General features: G+C 42.9%; 1 protein-coding gene across 1 annotated transcript in view; it reads left to right on the top strand.

The window, feature by feature from the left end:
* Positions 1-2,690: 2,690 nt before the first annotated feature.
* The window catches only part of LOC139422890 (zinc finger protein 236-like), a 43,814-nt gene continuing 21,752 nt past the window's right edge, over positions 2,691-24,752 (top strand). Inside the window, exon 1 of the mRNA XM_071174341.1 lies at positions 2,691-2,920. The gene's annotated coding sequence lies outside the window, so the exon portion shown is untranslated. The remainder of the gene's footprint in view (positions 2,921-24,752) is intronic.

Here is a 24,752-nt window from a genome sequence, read left to right as displayed (position 1 = left end):
ACAGGCAGTTAACCCACTGTTCCTAGGCCGTCATTGAAAATAAGAATTTGTTCTTAACTGACTTGCCTAGTTAAATAAAGGTAAAATAAAAAAAAATGTCAAATCTCCACAAGTGCGTGGGGTCGATTTGGGATTGGGACAATGTGCGCATGATTTAGCTCGCTGGATGGGTGGAGTTCACACTTTACACCAAATGGAGTGGTTCCAAAAGTGCATACTCAGTCAACAGGGGGTGCTCAGCTTAAGTGAGTGCATTTAAGCTCAAGTTATTGGTTGTGTTCCCTGTTGACTGAGTATGCACTTTTGGAACCATTCCATTCTGAGCAGAGGAACACGGCCATTGTTTCCACAGCCGCGAAGGTCCGCGCACATGACTCATTGACATACCGGATTAAATACAGTCCTGGAGCATTACCTATTGCTCCACAAAAGCAATGTCCTGTGCAAAGCAAGGGAAACCGCAACACTTTCATGATAGCCTCTACTAGTGCACCACCAACTAGCTAGTGATTCCACATCGGCTACATAAGTGTCCATGTAAAGCACGTCATTCTGCTTGCTAAATTCCTCCTGATTAGGCTTGTACTGAGGCTCAGACCTTTGCCTTACTAGCACACTTACTAGCCCTCCTGAAGTGTCTTACCATTTGGTGCCATGCAAAAAACGAGCTATTTGCAGGCAGAAGTGGGGACACTTCAGGCTGAGGAGTAATTTTCACACATGCCCAAGTGCTACGCTAACCCATCAAACTTACTCAAAGTGACCCCAGTGCAACTATAAATCTGGGTCACGGAACCATTGTAAAGGATGTCATGCTGCTTGCTTAGCGAGTACCACTTTTGCCTGATTTGGCTCACACGAGGCTCAAACCCAGGATATCTACCTTGCAAGCACACGTGACCGCCCTCCCGAAGTGTCTTACCAGTTGGTGCCATGCAAAAAGATAGCTATTCGCTGGCGCAAGTGGGGACAGTTCAGGTTGAGGAGTAAGTTTCACACACCCCCTAAATCCACAAATTAGACTTTCACGTAAATCATTCATTAACGCCAATGGGAGACTTACAGAGAAATTTGTTTTAAGGGTACGGATCTCAAGGCTGAGTAAGCTTATTTACTTCTCTACAATCATTGGTTAGCTTGTACGAACTTTGAGACCTGTCTTTACACCGAAGACCAATCGGTAATGAGTCAAGAATGCCTTGGGTTTTCTCTACATGATCAGTCAAAAGCACACTTCATTCCAAGAAGCTATGCTGATCATCATGGACGCACCCACTTTAACTTACTGTACACAAATTCAATCATGCTGTTTCATCCATAAAATGGTGACAGTTTGCTTGCAGGCCTGTCTCTTTTTAAAATGTTTTTTTTTACTGATGTTACATTTATTTGGGTCATTGTTCCTCACGATGTCCACACTCAAGGGAAATGCTGACCTCCGGATTAGAGCAAAAAACAAATGTGGATAGCAGTTCTGCAGCACGTTCTGTGCATTCTATGATTAGTGTGAAAAGTGCATTTGTTACTTGTGTTGACCACGACATCAGCATCTCCCATCTTACCTGCCTCGTTATTTGTCCAAAAGACACTTTCGTCATTGAACCTCTTACAGATCCCCCCCCTGGTCATGAATATGTCCAATTTGTGGCCTTGTCAAACCAGTTTCTAATGATAGATTGACTCGATTTGTTTCTTCTTAAATCACCCGTAAATAGCATATTGGTTTGCAGAACCATGCAGTCCAAACCATCTCAGGTCATACCACTGGCTATCAAGTTGCATTGGAGGTGCATATAGTATTACACAATTCCTATTGTTTATGCCATACTGGCCCTCAATTTGTATCTTAGGGAGAGAGTCTAGTTTTACTGGCCAAACCCAATAGGCTTAGTTCTTAACTGGATTGATTTGACAGAAGAATGCTTTACATTAGGGGGGTAGCTTAGTTGTTGGTTAAAGAGTGGTGTGTACAGGTCCTTGACAACCCATGATGTTCTCAACCCTTAATGTAGACTTTTTATCTTATCAATAGCACCATTCCAACCTATTGCTTGGTTAAATATTGTGGCTTTGCAGTTGGTTTTGGAATAAACATACCCCAAAAGACAGTGAATAGCAGTAACTGGTCTATAGTAATGCACTTGCTCATAGATGACATGAGTGGTTTCTCTTTTTTGTACAAATTCAACTATAGGTTTGAAATACTGTCCTTACCAGGACATGGCACGTCATTGTGGTATTTTACTTCACTGGTATGATGTAAAGTGGTGCAGTTGCTGGAGCACATAAAAAAATAGCCACCATTTTGTCCTCCAGTCCTTGATTCTTGCAACTAAGATGGTGGCCACGAGGCAGAAGCAATCCAGGGCAGACCTAAAGCAGGCAGACTGCTGATGTTGTTCTGCTATGTAGACCGATTTACCTAAAGGGCTGCTCTGAAATTGAGGTGGGTTTCCACATTACACATTGGTTCATAACAACACAAGTGAGCAGAGCAACACAGGACATCAGAGTCGTCGCCTGCACTGCCTGCTTTTGAGTGAACGGAGTCATGGCCCTCCGCAGTAGCAGCGGTCGTCCTGCACGCATAGCGATCACACAGAAGCCTTGATGCACGCGGCAGGATGTGCGCAGAAGCTGTACTGCGCAGCCATAGAACGTGTAGGGCGGGTACTTACAAGGTTCTCTTTCCCTTTCATTGGTTCTAATAGCATAGAGTCATAAATGTTCCCGGGGTTCGGGCACATTGTGTGATTCGATAAAGAGAAAAACAAGAAAAAAAGACATTCTGAAAACGACAAAATTAGCAATATGGTTGTTGTGTTCACGGAAATGTCTAGCTAGGTAGTTACCTAAAGCATCGTGGGACCGTGGACAACAACAGGAGTCAGAACGGCAGCACGCAAAACTGCATTGCCTGGTGAGTGCGGTTCTGAATTGAGTTCTAGATTAGAACCATTGTAGTTTGTATGGTGGTAGCTAGTTAGCTAGCCTGCCCGGAGGCAGTAGATGACAATTGCCAAGCGAACACAAGCACATTTTAAGCATTGCAAGGGATGCCAACATTTCGAGTTATTTTGTTTATTGAGTGGTTAGTTAAATGCATGCTTCTTCAGACATTCTCTGCTTTCTCACGACATGGCTGGGGCTTCACCCCTATCCACTGGGCACAGACCATACGTCAATTCAGCGTACATTCCACGTTGGTTGAACGTCATTTAAATGAAATTACGTGGGGAAAAAACGTTGATTTAACTAGTGTGTGCCCAGTGGCAGTGGGTACGGTCTAACGTTATTGTAGTTGCTAGAGAGAGTACATTTAGCAATTCAATACAAACCTACCAGGGGTATGGTATATTAATTACGACGGTTCTGTTGCAATACGTTTGAAACCGTTCACTCCAACTCAACATTTTTCAACTTCAGTTGGTCCGTTTCGTTCCGTTTGGTTCTTTAACGGTAAACTGTTTCCGTTGCAAGACGTAATGAATACACCCCCGGATGGCACATTGACGTGATCTGTAACTAGCCAGGTAATTAAATGCATGATATCATGCATAGTTAACGTTAACCGGCACTCAATTCCTAATTCTGTGTATTGTTAAGCAGAGAATAGCTAAATCAATTTACTTAGATCTAGTTTCACGTTTCCTCAATGTTTGGGAGATAGGCATGGGTGCATGTTGAACTGTGCAACCCATGCAGGTACGTGTGTGATGGAAATACTGCTACACGTGGGCTATTGTAGGAAATTCCATTTAATTTTGGCAGTAAACAACCTCATCTGATTCTAGACAAATTATATTGTATTTCTGCATGTGGAAAGCTGAAACATCGTTTTGTTGTCACCACACAGGGTAACTAGGGTAGGCCTAGTTACTAATATAAGTATGGCATTATGCCATATTTATTGGCGTTATTGATGTAATGATGCTAATGTAAGGAAATCAAACACCCCTGCCATTATAAAATTGTGTTTTTGAGTATGCAGCTTAACTCAAATATTGCAGACACTTTCAGGCTGCTTTTCTGCTGTTACCAGTGTTAAACTAGTTGTCTACACCTTGATGTTATACTAGGTAAATTGTTTCCATAACTAGGACTGACCATGAGGACTTGTGAAGAGCAGAATTAACAACCTCTGCATGATCAAGACCTATGCTTTGTACGATGTTAACCATCAAATGTGTTCACAGCCATTTATGTAAATGACAGCTGAAAAGTACCAGTGGCCTAACCTTGGCTCCATGTCAGAGCAGATCCGTCGGAGCCATGGCCTAGTGAGACACGGCTGCCAACCTGCGTAGATGGAAACAAGTCTGAGGCTTTTGTGTAAAACACTGGGGTAAATCCTCATTGGAAATGCACTATCAGTGCTTGGGTGACACTGACAATATACACTGAGTGTACAAAAGATTAGGAACACCTTCCTTATATTGAGTTGCAGCCCCTTTTGCCCTAAGAACAGCCTCAATTTGTTGGGGCAAGGACTCAATAAGGCGTCAAGTGTTCCACTGGCATGCAGGCCCATGTTGACTCCTAGTTGGCTGGATGTCCTTTGGGTGGAATACCATAATTGATACACACTGGAGCGAGTTGAGCGTGAAAAACCTAGCCGCGATGCAGTTCTTGACCCACTCAAACCGGTGCGCCTGGCACCTACTACCATACCCTGTTCAAAGGTACTTAAATCTTTTGTCTTGCCCGTTCAACCGGTGTATTTTCATCTTATACGCAGTGGTGAATTTAGAATGTAAATCTGGGTGGGGTACACATTTTTTTTCAATGCATGCCAGCAAAGCCACTACAACACTAAACAATGCATTAATTGCACAGAAAGCTGTCCCAACACCTTACCACTGCTATACCTGGCTATTAGTGGAGCCTTGTCTATCAGCGATACAGTTCATTCAGCCTTTTAAAAAAACATAGCTAATATGGCTGATTTGCTTAACCAGATGTGGTTTCTACTGACAACTGAGATGTACAAACCATGGAATAAAGGGACAACGAGCGGATAAGAGGCACTCCGTAATTACAATTTAAGACCTTAATGAGCGAGCTAGAACAGATGTAGTCAACTATTTGTTCTGCACTTTTGAAATGTACAGCGTCAGAATTCAGAACATGTGCTGTTCTTAGTGTTCTCCCTGTACACCAAGTCAGAATCGCAGGATAAATAGGGGGTATATAAGCAGACAATGAAATCGCTTAGAATATTTGATGATTACTTTTCTCTAAAACAGGCTATAGGCTACATGTGCACCACCAAGTCTGAACAGTAGGTGAAATGAAGAGGTGGTTAATATACCAAATTATTAGGGAGGCATATGGGCTACTAACAGCTTACTACACAACATACACTTAGTATTACTTTCTTAGCCACAGTATACATATCTCCCTGGCATATTACATAATTTATGCAGCAGCATACAATACATTTTTGGACTCAATTTGTTGCCCTGTGCTCACTTGAACAGGAAGATGGCACAGTGGTCCTTCGCGGGCAAATTCTGTCATCAAAGTCTGGTGTTGTCTGGATTTATGGTGTTCCCAGTTGACTTGAAGCACAAGGTTGAATCATGACGTTAGTGATCTTCAGGTTGGAGCTCTAGAGCATTACTTCCGACAGAGATGGCCGCCTCGCTTCGCGTTCCTAGGAAACTATGCCGTATTTTGTTTATTTACGTGTAATTTCTTACATTGGTACCCCAGGTAATCTTCGGTTTTATTACATACAGTCGGGAGGCACTACTGGATATAAGAGCAACGTCAACTCACCATCATTACAACCAGGAATACGACTTTCCAGAAGCGGATCCTGTGTTTTGCCCACCACCCAGGACAATGGATCAGATCCCAGCCGGCGAACCAAAACAACGGCGCCGTAAAAGGGGCGGACAAAGCGGTCTTCTGGTCAGGCTCCGAAGACGGGCACATCGCTCACCTCTCCCGAGCATACTACTCGCCAATGACCAGTCTTGACAATAAGGTTGATGAAATCCAAGCAAGGGTAGCATTCCAGAGAGACATAAGACTAACGATCTTTGCTTCACGGAAACATGGCTCACTCGAGACACGCTATCGGAGTCGGTACAGCCAGCTGGATTCTTCACGCATCGCGCCAGCAGAAACAAGCATCTTTCTGGTATGAAGAGGGGCGGGGGGGTATGCCTTATGATTAACGAGACGTGGTGTGATCATAACAACATACAGGAACTCAAGTGCTTCTGTTCACCTGACTTAGAATTCCTCACAATCAAATGTCGACTGCATTATCTACCAAGGGAATTCTCTTCGATTATAATCAAAGCCGCATATATCCCCCCCCCCCCAAGCAGACACATCGACCGCCCTGAACGAACTTCATTTGACTCTATGTAAACTGGAAACCACAAATCCTGAGGCTGCATTCATTGTAGCTAGGGATTTTAACAAGGTTAATCTGAAAACAAGACTCCCTAAATTCTACCAGCATATCGATTGTGCTTCCAGGGCTGGTAAAACCCTGGATCATTGTTATTCTAACTTCCGCAACGCTTAAGGCCCTCCCCTGCCCTCCTTTTGGAAAAGCTGACCACGACTCCATTTTGTTGCTCCCAGCCTATAGACAGAGACTAAAACAGGAAGCTCCCGTGCTCAGGTCTGTTCAACGCTGGTCCGACCAATCTGATTCCACGCTTCAAGATTGCTTCGATCACGTGGATTGGGATATGTTCCGCATTGCGTCAAACAACAACATTGACGAATACGCTGATTCGGTGAGCGAGTTAATTAGCAAGTGCATCGGCGATGTCGTACCCACAGCAACTATTAAAACATTCCCAAACCAGAAACCGTGGATTGATGGCAGCATTCGCGCAAAACTGAAAGCGCAAACCACTGCTTTTAACCAGGGCAAGGTGACCGGAAGCATGACCGAATACAAACAGTGTAGCTATTCTCTCTGCAAGGCAATCAAACAAGCTAAGCGTCAGTATAGAGACAGAGTAGAGTCACAATTCAACGGCTCAGACACGAGAGGTATGTGGCAGGGTCTACAGTCAATCACGGACTACAAAAAGAAAAACAGCCCCGTCGCAACTTATTTGCTTGCTTTGAGGATAATACAGTGCCACTGACACGCCCGCTACCAAAACCTGTGGGCTCTCCTTCACTGCAGGCAACGTGAATAAAACATTTAAGTGTGTTAACCCTCTCTAGGCTGCAGGCCCAGACGGCATCCCCAGCCGCGTCCTCAGAGCATGCGCAGACTAGCTGGCTGGTGTGTTTACTGACATATTCAATCAATCCTTATCCCAGTCTGCTGTTCCCACATGCTTCAAGAGGGCCACCATTGTTCCTGTTCTCAAGAAAGCTAAGGCAACTGAGCTAAACGACTACCGCCCCGTAGCACTCACTTCCGTCATCATGAAGTGCTTTGAGAGACTAGTCAAGGACCATATCACCTTCACCCTACCTGACACCCTAGACCCACTCCAATTTGCTTACCACCCCAATAGGTCCACAGACGACTCAATCGCAACCACACGCACACTGCCCTAACCCATCTGGACAAGTGGAATACCTATGTGAGAATGCTGTTCATCGACTACAGCTCAGCATTTAACACCATAGTACCCTCCAAACTCGTCATCAAGCTCGAGGAGGTGAGGGCCCTCGGAGTGTGGTGACAGGAAAATAACCTCACACTCAACGTCAACAAAACAAAGGAGATGACCCCTATCCACATTGACGGGACAGTAGTGGAGAGGGTAGTAAGTTTTAAGTTCCTTTGCGTACACATCACTGACAAACTGAATTGGTCCACCCACGCAGACAGCGTGGTGAAGAAGGTGCAGCAGCGCCTCTTCAACCTCAGGAAGCTGATAAGATTTGGCTTGTCACCAAAAGCACTCACAAACTTTTACAGATGCACAATCGAGAGCATCCTGTCGGGCTGTATCACCGCCTGGTACGGCAACTGCTCCACCCACAACCGTAAGGCTCTCCAGAAGGTAGTGAGGTCTGCACAACGCATCACCGGGGCAAACTACCTGCCCTCCAGGACACCTACACCACCCGACGTCACAGGAAGGCCATAAAGATCATCAAGGACAACAACCACCCGAGCCACTGCCTGTTTACCACGCTATCATCCAGAAGGTGAGGTCAGTACAGGTGCATCAAATCGGGGACCGAGAGACTGAAAAACAGCTTCTATCTCAAGGCCATCAGACTGTTACACAGGCATCACCAACATTGAGTGGCTGCTGCCAACATACTGACTCCACTCCAGACACTTTAATAATGGAAAAATTGATGTAAAAAATGTAGCCACTTTAAACAATGCCACTTAATATAATGTTTACATACCCTACATTACTCATCTCATATGTATATACTGTACACTATACCATCTACTGAATCGTGCCATCTTTATGTAATGCATGTATCACTAGCCACTTTAACCTCTTTGATCTCTAGGGGCGCTATTTCATTTTTGGATAAAAAACGTTCCCGTTTTAAGCGCGATATTTTGTCACGAAAAGATGCTCGACTATGCATATTCTTGACAGTTTTTGAAAGAAAACACTCTGAAGTTTCAGAATCTGCAAAGATATTGTCTGTAAGTGCCCCAGAACTCATTCTACAGGCGAAACCAAGATGATGCGTCAACCAGGAAATGAGCAGAATCTCTGAAGCTCTGTTTTCCATTGTCTCCTTATATGGCTGTGATTGCGCAAGGAATGAGCCTACACTTTCTGTCGTTCCCCCAAGGTGTTAGCAGCATTGTGACGTATTTGTAGGCATATCATTGGAAGATTGACCATAAGAGACTACATTTTCCAAGTGTCCGCCTGGTGTCCTGCGTGGAATTCGGTGCGCAAACGCCAGCTGCTTGTACTTTTCCATTTGATTGAGGGGAGAAACCATGCTTCCACGAACGATATATCATTGAAGAGATATGTGAAAAACACCTTGAGGATTGATTCTAAACAACGTTTGCCATGTTTTCAGTCGATATTATGGAGTTAATTTGGAAAAAAGTTTGCGTTTTGAGGACTGAATTTTCGTTTTTTTTGGTAGCCAAATGTGATGTGCAAAACGGAGCTATTTCTAATACACAAAGAATCTTTTTGGGAAAAACTGAGCATCTGCTATCTAACTGAGAGTCTCCTCATTGAAAACATCCGAAGTTCTTCAAAGGTAAATTATTTTATTTGAAGGCTTTTATGTTTTTGTTGAAATCTTGCGTGCTGGATGCTAATGCTAACGCTAAATGCTACGCTAGCTAGCCACTTTTACACAAATGATTGTTTTCCTATGGTTGAGAAGCATATTTTGAAAATCTGAGATGACAGTGTTGTTTACAAAAGGCTAAGCTTGAGAGATGGCATATTTATTTCATTTCATTTGCGATTTTCATGAATAGTTAACGTTGCGTTATGGTAATGAGCTTAGGTCTGTAAATAGAATCCCGGATCCGGGTTTGGTAGACGCAACAGGTTAAACAACGCCACTTAATATAATGTTCACATATCCTACATTACTCATCTCATATGTATATCTGATATGTATCTACTGCATCTTGCCTATGCCGTTCTGTACCATCACTCATTCATATATCTTCATGTACATATTCTTTATCCCTTTATGCTTGTGTGTATAAGGTAGTTGTGAAATTGTTAGGTTGGATTACTCGTTGGTTATTACTGCATTGTCGGAACTCGAAGCACAAGCATTTCGCTACACTCGCATTAACATCTGTGTATGTGACAAATATGATTTGATTCTAGAAAGAGACCCGACTTGCATTCCGAGTTGGATGACCGTTCAAAACGTATTTTCCCAGTCGTAATTCGTTCTTTTTTTTTAGTTCCCAGTTGTCTTGAACTCACTGAAGTCTGAGATTTCCCAGTTCCGCATTTTCTGTTGTTTTGAATGCAGCAGACGTCATCCTGGATCGACAGCATGGCCAATGTTGAATGTTTATCCCTTTAAGCTTGGAAAATAGACCCTTCTAACGGGACTTGGACCTTACACCCACTCCCCTGAATACCAGGCTTAGTGATTGCTTTGCAATGATTGCAGTTAGCCACTGATTCCTTCCAGACTGTTGAATTAGTGATTTTCAACTTGTTGTATAAGATTTATGTCCATTGGCTGATCATCACCGATACGGCCATCTTTGCCATCGGTCCAAACAATTAGCCAAGCAAGGGAAGTTGGCAATGTAAGCCCCTCAGTTTTCCAATTTTCAATTCTGTTCACCCTGGGGCCTAAAACTAGAGGTCGACCAATTTGAATCGGAATGGCCGATTTTAATTCGGGCCGATTTCAAGTTTTCATAACAATCAGAAACTGTATTTTTGGACACCGATTTGGCCAATTTGTTTTGTTTTTTCAACTTTATGTAACTAGGCATGTCAGTTAAGAACACATTCTTATTTTCAATGACGGCCTAGGAACGTTGGGTTAACTGCCTCGTTCAGGGGCAGAACGACAGATTTTTACCTTGTCAGCTCGGGGGATTCAATCTTGTAACCTTACAGTTAACTAGTCCAACGCTCTAACCACCGGATTACATTGCACTCCACGAGGAGCCTGCCTGTTACGCAAATGCAGTAAGCCAAGGAAAGTTGCTAGCTCGCATTAAACTTATCTTATAAAAAACAATCAATCAATTAATCATAATTAATCACATAATCACTAGTTGATGATATTATTACTAGTTTATGTAGCGTATCCTGTGTTGCATATAATCAATGCGGTGCGTATCGTTGCTCCAATGTGTACCTAACCATAAACATCATTGCCTTTCTTAAAACCAATACACAGAAGTATATATTTTTAAACCTGCACATTTGGGCTAAAAGAAATCCAGGTTAGCAGGCAATATTAACCAGGTGAAATTGTGTCACGTCTCTTGCGGTCATTGCACGCAGAGTCAGTGTATATGCAACAGCTTGGGCCACCTAGTTTGCCAGAATTTTACGTAATTATGACATAACATTGAAGGTTGTGCAATGTAACAGGAATATTTAGACTTATGGATGCCACCCATTAGATAAAATACGTAACGGTTCTGTATTTCACTGAAAGAATAAAAGTCTTGTTTTCGTGATGATAGTTTCCGGATTCAGTCATATTAATGAGCTAAGGCTTCTATTTCTGTGTGTTATAATGTATGATTTGATAGAGCAGTTTGACTGAGCGATGGTAGGCAGCAGCAGGCTCGTAAGCATTCATTCAAACAGCATTTTTGTGCGTTTGCCAGCAGCTGTTTAGGCTTGAAGTCATATCAACTTCCGAGATTAGGCTGGTGTAACCGATGTGAAATGGCTAGCTAGTTAGCGGGGTACGCGCTAATAGCGTTTCAAACGTAACTCGCTCTGAGACTTGGAGTAGTTATTCCCCTTGCTCTGCATGGGTAACGCTGCTTCAAGGGTGGCTGTTGTCGATGTGTTCCTGGTTCGAGTCCAGGTAGGGGCGAGGAGAGGGACGGAAGCTATACTGTTACACTGGTAATACTTGATTTTATTGATGTATTAAGTTAAAATAAGTGTTCATTCAGTATTGTTGTAATTGTCATTGTTACAAATACATTAAAAAAACGGCAGATTAATCGGTATCGGCTTTTTTTTTGTCCTCCAATAATCGGTATCGGCGTTGCAAAATCATAATCGGTCGACCTCTACCTAAAACGCCCCATAATTCAATTTGCGATGGTTGTACATCCACTAGAAATGTCAGCCAAAACGCATTCGTTTTTACATACACTTGTAAGTAGATTAGAAGTTGTGCTACTGATGCACATGACGATACAAACACATCGTAAAAGTAAGGATGTTTTTGTTTGGTTAGCTTTCCCCGACATCACACTTATATATTTGTAATTTTTCATTTACCTGATATCGTCAGATTGCTAGCATTTAGATGTCAGAGGATGAGTTGTCTTCTAGCAAAGATTTGAAATGCAGTCATAATTGACTGTTGTGCATATAAAGCACACACAACAGCTACCGGTTGTACCATCATGACTGAAACAACCGTGGGACGAAATGGTGACATTTCTGGGCATGGGTGGTCCATTGAATTCATTCATTCTTCCCTTGCCCTGCAAGTGTCAACTCATCATACGTCATGATATGTCATCAGAAGTGTTAACTTAATTTGAGGGCTGCGGGGAGAGGGTGTGTCTTTTACGTGTTTGAAATGCAGCCAATGCATGCCTCAATGTAGGGTTCAGTTGCAGTTCCGTCTGGCAGATGCCCCTATGAGTGCATGAGAGCAAGTGCACAAATTTGAGAGCAAATAGTTTGTTGCAGAAAGTTACATTTTAACAGGCTAGAGTATAGGTCTGGGGAAATACATCAGTTATCATCTTTTTTTTTAATTTTTTTTTTTTACTCTGCCTGCAAATCCTTATCTCAGCTACAGATTTAGTTGCTATGTTTTCTCATGGAGGCTTCACCGTTCAGAGGAACATTTTTGCATTTTGTGCACGGCATGAGCTGTATTTACTAATGTCTTGTCTGGGACGATGTGGACCAACCAGAGTTTCGATGCAACAATTGTTTGCTTGCGGAGGACTAGGGAGAAGAAGTGGGTATTTAGCAAACAGATTAAGAACTTGCACAATATACTGTGGAAAGCACTGTCACTTCTGGTTGCTTTAGCGGATGATACTGTCAGCATTCCTTCTGCGTAGGCCAATTGGAGGGAAGCAGGCTGTGGGGCTTCTTGGGCGTTGGGAAGACCGACCCAAATCCAGTTGTCGAACATCTTTGCCCTCCTGGCTTCGGAGGTTCCAGTGCTATCGTCCCCTATCTGGATTCCTTCCCAGGGAGATTCTGCCTCGGGCTCAGATCACCGGACCTCAATGGTGTCTGATGTACTGACTCCTCGGTCAGCCACAATGGATTTTATAATCGGCAGCTCTATGGTGAGAAACATCTCGGTTCCCGGGGGGGAAATCCTGGGGCTCGGGTACAGGACATTTTACATGGGTGCTTTGTGCCGTTTTACAACAGAACAAGGGGTCTGTCACTGTCGTAGTTTGTGGGATTTAATGACATTAGGATGGCTAGCTCGGAATGTCTGAAACCTGATTTTTCTAACTAATAGGAACTCTGAAAGACACGTACAAGCGTCCAATTATTTCAGGCCCAGTGCCATCACTAAATCAGGGCATGGAAAGATTCAGTAGGTTGCTGGTACCACATGACTGGCTTACGACTGGAGTTACTTTTCTGCATTACTTTAACACCTTTCGGAAACAGAATATGCTCTACAGAGAGGATGGGGTCTATCCAAATGATCTTGGTGCCTGGACCCTGTCCTCACATTTCAAGGATACGCAAAGACCTTGACTAATCACTCCAAGTCCCACTCAGGTAATCCCTACCATAACAATACTGATTTATCATACTGCAGTCCCTCAACAGGGAACTATTTTGACTATTGACTATTTTTAACCCAAGTCCTCGCTCGAGGCATAGATACAATCCTTCAGTTCAAGACAATCTTGTACCTATACCAATTCAAACCAATCCTATGGTATTTTAAAATAAGGGGTAGCCAACTGATCATAGCATGCTTGTATTAGAGACTCCATCTGACCTTTAAATCCTGCAGCTGTGGTTTTGAATTAGTTCATGTAAATACCAGAAGTTTGATTTAAAATATAGATTTAAAAAATAATAATAATCTGGCTACTTAATCTAATGTGGACATTCTGGTCATTTCTGAAACTTGGTTGAATCATTTTGTGCTGGTCTTTGTCTAGTTTTAACGTTTACAGATCGGACAGAATTGGTGGGGGTTGGGGTTGCACATTTTGGGGAATATTCAGAGGTGGAAACTTTCCCGTGGGAATTAACAGGAATATATTATTAATACAATTTAAATGTAGATGTTTTTTGCGTTTGATTGTTTCCATATGCTATGGTAAATATGAAAAACTGTTTACCTTATAAGTAGACATCATTGCAAATTGTTAAATCCTTCCAATAGAATTGAACTTTATTAAATGAGGTTAAACAACTCCTTTGTAACGATAAATGTTTTAAAAGGAAATGTATGGAAACAGGTGAATTAACACTCCTCAGTTAGCAGGCTCGAACTAGCAGAAATTGTTAACAAGTTAAAAAATTATTTAAACACACTTTGCTGTAGGCTACTATTTACTAGTTTACAAAAAATCATGTTTGTCATATAAAATATATTCACCTCACCCAGTATTGTAATCAAAATCAGAAAGCATGTAGTCATTGGATCAGACAGTGTAGTAGTGTGTGCTCAATAGCGTCTCATTAGTGTGCAAGATCTTGAGAATCAGCTGTGCGTGTGACTAGTGATGCACCGATATGACATTTTTGGCTGATACCGATATCCAATATTTTCCTTGCCAAAAAAAAAAACATACCGAATTTAAATGTGAAAAAAAAATATATTTTTTGCGGCCTTTTAAGCATTCTGGGACAGTTAAATAGTTAACACACACACATGGACGCAGCGATCTAAGGCACTACATCTCCGTGCAAGAGGTGTCACTACAGTCCCTGGTTCGAATCCAGGCTATCTCACATCCGGCCGTGATTGGGAATCCCATAGGGGGGAGCACAATTGGCCCAGCGTCGTCCGGGCCGTCATAGTAAATAAGAATTTGTTCTTAACTGACCTGCTTAGTTAAATAAAGGTCACACACCCACACGGACCAAAAAGTTATTTTGTTGGCATTTACGTATGTCCCCATTACCAGTAAAACATAATCCATTTATTTCACTTACTTGCTCTGCTGTTTGGTTGTTCAGTCGTTTCATTCTCAGCCAGGATTTCTATAGAATGCCGTTTAGGTCTTTGCGTGTCAAAAAAACATACACGTCAAATAACACTTTGACCAATCAGGACCTGAATATGACTTCACATCAAATACATTTTATAACGTAGTTATTACACATTGATTACACTCACTCGTATTTCATATGTCACAAAGATTTGTCGATACCCATGCTATGATGCTGGTAAAGTTGTCTCGCGCACCTACAGTGCTGGTCATAAAATAAAAAAGCTAGCTTGCTCATGAATGCAAACAATGTAGTTCTTCCCCAAAAACATAGCTACTGAAACAGATTGTTGTTTTGCTATTGTTAGCTAGCTAACAATATAGCTAGCTAGGTGTCATCTAAAATAACCCTAATTTACAAGACAGTTCTTATTTGATTAATGGTTGTCGGACCCATCTGTGAAGCTAGCCACAATAGTGGACTTTGTGGTTAGCCTTAAAAATAAAAGTATGGCATAATTCAACTTTTCGTATTAATTTGCATCACTGTCAATGACACTTTTATTTTGAAGGCAAACTGCAAATGCCATTTATTGTGGCTAGCTTCACAATATATAACCTGTCCGGTCGAGCCTCACTAGCCAGATGAAACTAGCTGGCTGCTTATAATGTTAATTTTGGGCAACAGGGTTAAGTAGCTGGCAAGCTACTCATTGTCATGAACTGAAGTTCAATTTCAATAGGCGAACAAGTGGCAACCTAGCTAATACTTACTTACAAGGATTCCTAAATCATTGCTAATAATAATGAATGACTGTTTTCAGGCTGGTTGTATTGGTGCTAGCTAGGTACCAAGCTAAAGCTAGCTACCCTAGAAGTTGCGGTCGAACAAATTTAAGCTTTATTACCAACGCGGTATTGAAAACGCATCGTTCGTGGCCGGTGTTTGATTGTTTGCAGACTTTTTTTGTGTACAGCTTTGACGGTGCTACTGTATCTCTTTTGACACGCAAAGACCCAAACGGCGTTCCATAGTATGTTTGTCGTGAAGCTAATAGCAGTGACGCTATTGATGTGTAACTCCGGTAGGGCAACATCTGAAAAATAGCGCACTTGGTAGTGTGTACCGGTGCTCGACCAGTCAGCGAAAGCCAACATCACCCACGACAGAGAACGGTTGATTGTCAAGGGCAATGAAATCCATTATTTTGGCATTAATGGATTTCGCCGTTGCGTTGTCTCGCTTAAATTTTCTTACTCTTTCAAATGACTGCTTGATCCAAGATTTTGTGGGAGGAATGCTGTGTTGCACGTGTAGAGCAACATTTTAATTGGCGTCATTACGTCCTCTCCCTAAGTTATATAGGTATGCACGGTAGCTTTGACATCGGTTTTTAACATCGCTGTTAAACTAGACATCAGGCCGATACCGATGTTGACATTTTTAGCTAATATCGGCCGATTCTGATATGTTTACTGATATATCGTGCATCCCTACATGTGATGGGTGAGTGCACTGCACATGTGATGGAAGAATGCACTGTGCATGCAGAGGGTTGCAATTGGGGATAGTTTGACCAAAATATTCCACAAGACCTAGAAGATTCACTGTTATAAGTTCCATAAAATAAAAATAAAAACATTTAAGCAGAATTCCCACACTTAACTTCCCATGAAAAATTTACCGGAGAGTTTTCGACCCTTTGCAACAAGTGGGGGTGTTTACGATGTACAATTTAATTGTTTCTATCTCTTGTTACCTCTGTCCCTAAGCCGTTTGATTCTCGTTCTTAATGTGGGCCATGGTCATTATAACCAGAGGACACTAGTAGGAGTGTATCGTTCTCCCTCATGCTCTTAATGTATCTCAAATCACATTTTATTTGTCACGTGCACTGAATACAAGGTGTAGACCTTACTGTGAAATGCTTACTTACAAGACCTTAACGAACAATGCAGATCAAGAAAAAGAGTTCAAATATTTTTTTTAATCAAAAAGTAACTCAAGAAAATTGAATAACAATGACAAGGCTATATACAGGGGGTACCGGTACTGAGTCAATGTGCAGCAGTACGAGGTAATTTGTAAAGTGTCTATGCATAGATAATAAACAGGGGGTAGTAGCCACAGTGTAAAAACGATGGGGGGTTCAATGTAAATAGTCTGGGTGGCCATTTTGATTAATTGTTCAGCAGTCTTTTGGCTTGGGGGTAGAAGCTGTTAAGGAGCCTTTTGGTCCTAGACTTGATGCTCTGGTACCGCTTGCCGTGCGGTAGCAGAGAGAACTGTCTATGACTTGGTTGACTGGAGTCTTTGACCTTCTTTTTGGTTCCTTCCTCTGACACTGCCTAGTATATGGGTCCTGGATGTCAGGAAGCTTGGCCCCAGTGAAGTACTAGGCTGTACGCACTACCCTCTGTAGCGCCTTACGGTCAGATGCCGAGCAGCTGCCATACCAGGCGGTGATGCTCTCGATGGTGCAGTTGTAGAACTTTTTGAGGATCTGGGGATCCATGCCAATTCTTTTGAGTCTCCTGAGGGGGAAAAGGTTTTGTTGTGCCCTCTTCACGATTTTTTTTTTTATTTTTTTTTATTTCACCTTTATTTAACCAGGTAGGCTAGTTGAGAACAAGTTCTCATTTGCAACTGCGACCTGGCCAAGATAAGGCATAGCAGTGTGAACAGACAACACAGAGTTACACATGGAGTAAACAATTAACAAGTCAATAACACAGTAGAAAAAAAGGGGAGTCTATATATACATTGTGTGCAAAAGGCATGAGAAGGTAGGCAAATAATTACAATTATGCAGATTAACACTGGAGTGATAAATGATCAGATGGTTATGTACAGGTAGAGATATTGGTGTGCAAAAGAGCAGAAAAATAAATAAATAAAAACAGTATGGGGATGAGGTAGGTGAAAATGGGTGGGCTATTTACCAATAGACTATGTACAGCTGCAGCGATCGGTTAGCTGCTCAGATAGCAGATGTTTGAAGTTGGTGAGGGAGATAAAAGTCTCCAACTTCAGCGATTTTTGCAATTCGTTCCAATCACAGGCAGCAGAGAACTGGAACGAAAGGCGGCCAAATGAGGTGTTGGCTTTAGGGATGATCAGTGAGATACACCTGCTGGAGCGCGTGCTACGGATGGGTGTTGCCATCGTAACCAGTGAACTGAGATAAGGCGGAGCTTTACCTAGCATGGACTTGTAGATGACCTGGAGCCAGTGGGTCTGGCGACGAATATGTAGCGAGGGCCAGCCGACTAGAGCATACAAGTCGCAGTGGTGGGTGGTATAAGGTGCTTTAGTGACAAAACGGATGGCACTGTGATAAACTGCATCCAGTTTGCTGAGTAGAGTGTTGGAAGCAATTTTGTAGATGACATCGCCGAAGTCGAGGATCGGTAGGATAGTCAGTTTTACTAGGGTAAGTTTGGCGGCGTGAGTGAAGGAGGCTTTGTTGCGGAATAGAAAGCCGACTCTTGATTTGATTTTCGATTGGAGATGTTTGATATGGGTCTGGAAGGAGAGTTTATAGTCTAGCCAGACACCTAGGTACTTATAGATGTCCACATATTCAAGGTCGGAACCATCCAGGGTGGTGATGCTGGTCAGGCGTGCGGGTGCAGGCAGCGAACGGTTGAAAAGCATGCATTTGGTTTTACTAGCGTTTAAGAGCAGTTGGAGGCCACGGAAGGAGTGCTGTATGGCATTGAAGCTCGTTTGGAGGTTAGATAGCACAGTGTCCAAGGACGGGCCGGAAGTATATAGAATGGTGTCGTCTGCGTAGAGGTGGATCAGGGAATCGCCCGCAGCATGAGAAACATCATTGATATATACAGAGAAAAGAGTCGGCCCGAGAATTGAACCCTGTGGCACCCCCATAGAGACTGCCAGAGGACCGGACAGCATGCCCTCCGATTTGACACACTGAACTCTGTCTGCAAAGTAATTGGTGAACCAGGCAAGGCAGTCATCCGAAAAACCGAGGCTACTGAGTCTGCCGATAAGAATACGGTGATTGACAGAGTCGAAAGCCTTGGCAAGGTCTATGAAGACGGCTGCACAGTACTGTCTTTTATCGATGGCGGTTATGATATCGTTTAGTACCTTGAGCGTGGCTGAGGTACACCCGTGACCGGCTCGGAAACCAGATTGCACAGCGGAGAAGGTACGGTGGGATTCAAGATGGTCAGTGATCTGTTTGTTGACTTGGCTTTCGAAGACCTTAGATAGGCAGGGCAGGATGGATATTGGTCTGTAACAGTTTGGGTCCAGGGTGTCGCCCCCTTTGAAGAGGGGGATGACTGCGGCAGCTTTCCAATCCTTGGGGATCTCAGACGATATGAAAGAGAGGTTGAACAGGCTGGTAATAGGGGTTGCGACAATGGCGGCGGATAGTTTCAGGAATAGAGGGTCCAGATTGTCAAGCCCAGCTGATTTGTACGGGTCCAGGTTTTGCAGCTCTTTCAGAACATCTGCTATCTGGATTTGGGTAAAGGAGAACCTGGAGAGGCTTGGGCGAGTAGCTGCGGGGGGGGGGAGCTGTTGGACGAGGTTGGAGTAGCCAGGCGGATTGTCTTGGTATTTTGGGTGGATTTTCCTCAGGTTTTCACATGCAATATCATTTCTGTTACAGTTTTAGAAACTTCAGAGTATTTTCTACCCATGCTACCTATTATATGCTTCTGGGCCTGAGTAACAGGCAGTTTACTTTGGGCACGTCATTTATCCGAACTTCCGAACACTGCCCCCCTAGCCCTAAGAGGTTTAAATGGACCAAAAGCGTTCCAACACCCTTTACTGAGCCATCTTACGTTGTTGTGCAGCAGTAGGTCTTTTGCCTCTTCTTTCAGGAATTCTCTCAGCAGGCGATGTTGATGAGATGAGGATGCCCTGAGGAAGTTTGAGTTTCATTGTATTCATCACTTCAGCATACTCTTCTGACAGATTGGCGCACAGGACAAACTGATGAATGATGCAGTAGTAAGCTGTGAGATCAGGGTTGTCCTCATTCAGCAGTGCCACAGCTCCTCTCTCTTCCTATCATGGCAGGGGCCCCGTCTGAGGTGATAGAGACCACTTGTTTTAGATCTATCCTCTTTCTCAGCATCTCCTTTATGGCCATGTATATGTCCTTTCCGCTTGTATGTGTCTCGAGTGGTGTCTTCAGAATTCCTTCTTCTCTGTGTGGTGAACTCTAACATTCACCAGAAGCTGGGCATTATCACTCACATCAGTAGATTCATCAACAGCTAATGCTATGCATGGATCACTCTGAATAGCTTCATTATGCTGCAATAATACATTCTCTGTTAGTATTTTATTCTTTCTTGCTGTTGTTGTACGTGACATTGGGATTTGCTTGATCTTTTCACCATCAAGTAAAGTTTCAGCAACAGCATTCATGCACTCCATCACTCCCCTGCCCAGTAAATGGCTTTTGGTGTTGACCCAAAATCAAAGCTATTTTTAGTGAACATTTGCACGTTGTTGGGCAGTGAATGCATGGGAGAGGACTCTCGTGGACCGATCGTACTGGGCTTTGAGTTAGTTTATTTTGCGTGCCCTCACCTCAGACTGCTGTGGATATGTTTGCTCAAAAGATCTGTGCTTTGTCTCGTAGTGGTGCTTCACATTGGCACTTTTTATTAGAGCCACGGTCTCTGAATATATCAGGCAGTGTGGTTTTACACTCGCTGCAGGAAGGATAAACATAATTTGTCTGTCCACTCCTCTTTGAAAGCTCAATTTTTCTGTATTGTCTTTCCTGACTTTTGCCATTCTATAATTTATCCTCTCGCTTTTGCTTCTCTCGTTGTCTTGCTCTCTGACGTCAGTCTCCTAACATGCATTGTAAACATTTGCTTTGGTTGAGTTTCGTGACGTGATTTAAATAACGCACGTGCTTGGACAACACAGAGTAGTATGGGGTGCTGTCTGGGACCTTCCCAGCTGGGCTGAGCCAGCACAGTATGTGCACATTGAGAAAAAGTTTTGCTTCATCAGTATTTCATTTAACAATTATTTATGAGATGTGTCGAGGTCCAGGTAGAACCTTCACTTGGTCCGACCAAGGTCCGCCAATTGTGCACCTCTGCTATAGGCTGTCTCATCATTAACGGCGTCAGCAAAACTTAATGATGGTATTGGAGTCGTGCTTGGCCACGCAGTTGTGGGTGAACAGGGAGTACAGGAGAGTACAAAGCATGCACCACAGGGGCCCCAGTGTTGAGGATCTGCGTGGTGGATGTGTTGTTGCCTACCCTTACCACCTGGGGCGGCCCATCAGGAATCCAGAATCCAGTTACAGAGAGAGTTGTTTAGTCCTTAGCTTAGTGATGAGCTTTGTGGGCACTATGGTGTTGAACACTGAGTTGTAGTCAATGAATGGCATTCTCACATAGGTGTTCCTTTTTTCAGGTGGGAAAGGGCAGTGTGGAGTGCGATTGAGATTGCGTTATCTGTGGATTTGCTGGATCTGAATTGTACTTTTACCCCTTTTTCTCTCCAATTTCGTGACATCAAATTGGTAGTTAGTCTTGTTCCATCGCTGCAACTCCCCTACGGACTCGGGAGAGGTGAAGGTCGAGAGCCATGCGTCCTCCGAAACACGACCCTGCCAAGCCGCACTGCTTCTTGACACTGCTCGCTTAACCTGGAAGCCAGCCGCACCAATGTGTCGGACTAAACACCGTCCAACTGACGACCGAGAGTCAGTTTGCAGGCGCCTGGCCCGCCACGAGTCGCTAGAGAGTGATTGGACAAGGAAGTCCCAGCCAAACCCTCCCCTAACCTGGACGACGCTGGGCTAATTGGGTGATGCCTCATGGTTCTCCCAGTCATGGCCGGCTGTAACACAGCCTGGGATCGAACCCGGGTCTGTAGTGACGCCTTAAGCACTGCAATGCCTTAGACCCCTGCGCCACTCGGGAGGCCTATGGCAGATTTTTTATATTTTTTAATATTAATTGGAGGATGCCAGTGACAATTGCTCTGCGCTAAACCTGACTCGGCTTATTTTGAGAAGTACTCAAGACAAATACAGTGCCTTGCGAAAGTATTCGGCCCCCTTGAACTTTGCGACCTTTTGCCACATTTCAGGCTTCAAACATAAAGGAATAAAACTGTATTTTTTTGTGAAGAATCAACAACAAGTGGGACACAATCATGAAATGGAATGACATTTATTGGATATTTCAAACTTTTTTAACAAATCAAAAACTGAAAAAATTGGGCGTGCAAAATTATTCAGCCCCCTTAAGTTAATACTTTGTAGCGCCACCTTTTGCTGCGATTACAGCTGTAAGTCGCTTGGGGTATGTCTCTATCAGTTTTGCACATCGAGAGACTGAAATTTTTTCCCATTCCTCCTTGCAAAACAGCTCAAGCTCAGTGAGGTTGGATGGAGAGCATTTGTGAACAGCAGTTTTCAGTTCTTTCCACAGATTCTCGATTGGATTCAGGTCTGGACTTTGACTTGGCCATTCTAACACCTGGATATGTTTATTTTTGAACCATTCCATTGTAGATTTTGCTTTATTGTCTTGTTGGAAGACAAATCTCCGTCCCAGTCTCAGGTCTTTTGCAGACTCCATCAGGTTTTCTTCCAGAATGGTCCTGTATTTGGCTCCATCCATCTTCCCATCAATTTGAACCATCTTCCCTGTCCCTGCTGAAGAAAAGCAGGCCCAAACCATGATGCTGCCACCACCATGTTTGACAGTGGGGATGGTGTGTTCAGCTGTGTTGCTTTTACGCCAAACATAACGCCTTGCATTGTTGCCAAAAAGTTCAATTTTGGTTTCATCTGACCAGAGCACCTTCTTCCACATGTTTGGTGTGTCTCCCAGGTGGCTTGTGGCAAACTTTAAACGACACTTTTTATGGATATCTTTAAGAAATGGCTTTCTTCTTGTCACTCTTCCATAAAGGCCAGATTTGTGCAATATACGACTGATTGTTGTCCTATGGACAGAGTCTCCCACCTCAGCTGTAGATCTCTGCAGTTCATCCAGAGTGATCATGGGCCTCTTGGCTGCATCTCTGATCAGTCTTCTCCTTGTATGAGCTGAAAGTTTAGAGGGACGGCCAGGTCTTGGTAGATTTGCAGTGGTCTGATACTCCTTCCATTTCAATATTATCGCTTGCACAGTGCTCCTTGGGATGTTTAAAGCTTGGGAAATCTTTTTGTATCCAAATCCGGCTTTAAACTTCTTCACAACAGTATCTCGGACCTGCCTGGTGTGTTCCTTGTTCTTCATGATGCTCTCTGCGCTCTTAACGGACCTCTGAGACTATCACAGTGCAGGTGCATTTATACGGAGACTTGATTACACACAGGTGGATTGTATTTATCATCATTAGTCATTTAGGTCAACATTGGATCATTCAGAGATCCTCACTGAACTTCTGGAGAGAGTTTGCTGCACTGAAAGTAAAGGGGCTGAATAATTTTGCACGCCCAATTTTTCAGTTTTTGATTTGTTAAAAAAGTTTGAAATATCCAATAAATGTCGTTCCACTTCATGATTGTGTCCCACTTGTTGTTGATTATTCACAAAAAAAATACAGTTTTATATCTTTATGTTTGAAGCCTGAAATGTGGCAAAAGGTCGCAAAGTTCTTGGGGGCTGAATACTTTCGCAAGGCACTGTATGTTGCAAATGGGGTTTTCCCACTGGATTTTAGTGACCATTGTCAGATGTGAAAATGCATACATCTAAGCCTCATCATTACTAAGAGGCAGATTTGTGGACTGAAGTCACTTGACTAGGACTCGTTTGAGTTGACACTCGACTTGATAGAAAATGACTTGACTTGGAGACTCGACTTTGAATTGAGACTGATGAATTGAAATTATCTGGCCAGGATTTGTAATGTTTTGTCACTCATTTTGTGGCAGTCTTTGTGGATTACTCTACACGTAGCCGGAGTATCGCCTTTGCAAAAACAAGTGCAACAGATTGGCTAGTGAAACGCACACTGATTGGACCGGCAAACTGTCAACTTATGTCGGGTGAGCTAGCGAAAAGATTTTTAATTTGCTGTACAGCTATAGGATCGGGTGCAGCGTTAACGTCAAATTGTGGGGAGGGGGGATTACCATAAATATTAGAGGTCGATCGATTATGATTTTTCAACGCCGATAGCGATTATTGGAGGACCAAAAAAAGCCGATGCCGATTATATTTATTTGTAATAATGACAATTACAACAATACTGAATGACCACTTTTATTTTAACTTAATATAATACATAAATAAAATCAATTTAGCCTCAACTAAATAATGAAACATATTAAATTTGGTTTAAATAATGCAAAATCAAAGTGTAGAAAGGTCATTTTGCACTATGTGCCATGTATGAAAGCGGGTGGTTCCTTTTAACATGAGTCTTCAATATTCCCAGGTAAGACGTTTTAGGTTGTTGTTATTATAGGACTTTTTCTCTCTATACCATTTGTATACCTTTGACTATTAGCTATACTGTTACACTGGCAATACTATAGTGCCTATAAGAACATCTAATAGTCAAAGGTACATCTTTCGGGATATTTTGTCAGGACAAGATGCTAGAATATGCATATAATTGACAGCTTTGGATAGAAAACACTCCAAAGTTTCCAAAACTGTAAAGATATTGTCTGTGAGTACAACAGAACTGATGTTGCAGGCGAAAGCCTGAGAAAAAAACAATCCGGAAGTGCCCCATATTTTGAAAGCGCTGCGTGCCAATGAGTCCTCATTGAGCTGTGAATGTGCTATGAACCAGCTTACGTTTTACGCATTTATGTTGAAGAATACCCGTAGGGGGCTACATTGCGCAAGTGGTCACATGACCACTTGCGCAATGCAAGTCACAGCCTTTGGTTTTCTTGCTCCACATGTTTGGCAATGGACAGAATTTTTTTTTAGTTGACTTTTGTGCATATTTATGTTTCTGTGCAATATGTATTATGCTGTATTTTAATTG

The sequence above is a fragment of the Oncorhynchus clarkii genome, chromosome 2 (assembly GCF_045791955.1).
Source record: "Oncorhynchus clarkii lewisi isolate Uvic-CL-2024 chromosome 2, UVic_Ocla_1.0, whole genome shotgun sequence".
In the NCBI taxonomy this organism is placed as follows: domain Eukaryota; kingdom Metazoa; phylum Chordata; class Actinopteri; order Salmoniformes; family Salmonidae; genus Oncorhynchus; species Oncorhynchus clarkii.
Note: the sequence above shows the minus strand (reverse complement) of the source record. Positions and strands in the feature narration are given on the sequence as shown.